Genomic DNA, 946 nt, shown 5'->3' on the forward strand with positions numbered 1-946 from the left:
TTCTTCCTGTTCCGCGGCTTCCTCCGGTGGGCTCCTCCGGTGCACGGCCCCATGACCGCCGCAGCTCCGACCATCGTCCTTTTTGGCTCCATCACGCTGCGCCGACACGCCGCCGTACCTCCGTGGCTCCGCCTCTGCCGGATTCTGCTGCTCACGCCGTGCCCGCAGGGCACTCCTCAGCCACTCCATCGCTCCACCTGCCACTCCACCATCGCCGCTTCGCTGCTGTCACCGCCGATGCCTCTGCTGCACGCCCCACCGGAGGAGGGTGCCCCCTGCCACCTAGGGCAGGTACCCATTTATCTACTTGCTAGATATTAATGCTTTCGAACCGCTGGGTGGGCGGGAGCTGGGACAAGGGCCGGGAGCTCACCCCAGCCGTGGTGGGTCTCGGACAGCCACTATGGCTGTTGATGTTATAGCAGGCGTTCTTACTGCCTGCGCCACCGCTCCTCCTCACAACAGGATGGCTCACAACTTCTCCACCCCCCCACTCCTACTTCAGCTTGATCCATAAATCTGTACTCGGAATGAAGTCTCATTGTGTTCAATGGGCGTAGGGATGCCAGCCTCCAGGTGTGGCCTGGGGAATCCCCTGGAATTGCAGTTAATCTCCAGACTACAGAGATTTGCCCCTTAGAGGAAATGGATGCTTTGGAGGAAGGACTGTATGGCCGGGTGTCCCACTGAGGTCTCTGTCCTCCCCAGGTTCCATGCCGAAATCTTCAGGAGCTTCCAAAAATGGAGCTGGCAACCCTTCACCCCCATTCCCTGTCAGTGGCCACTGGCCAGGGAGGACCTGACAGCCCTATCAATGGGGTTCCCTTGCTCGAAAGCCAGTCGAATCCGACTCTAGGGTTGCGGTGCTCATCTCCGTTTCAAAGCCGAAGAGCCAGCGCTGTCCGAAGACGTTTCCATGGTCATGTGGCCGGCATGACTAAACACC

Source organism: Gekko japonicus, unplaced genomic scaffold (assembly GCF_001447785.1).
Source record: "Gekko japonicus isolate JY-2015 unplaced genomic scaffold, Gekko_japonicus_V1.1 scaffold4182, whole genome shotgun sequence".
Classification (NCBI taxonomy): domain Eukaryota; kingdom Metazoa; phylum Chordata; class Lepidosauria; order Squamata; family Gekkonidae; genus Gekko; species Gekko japonicus.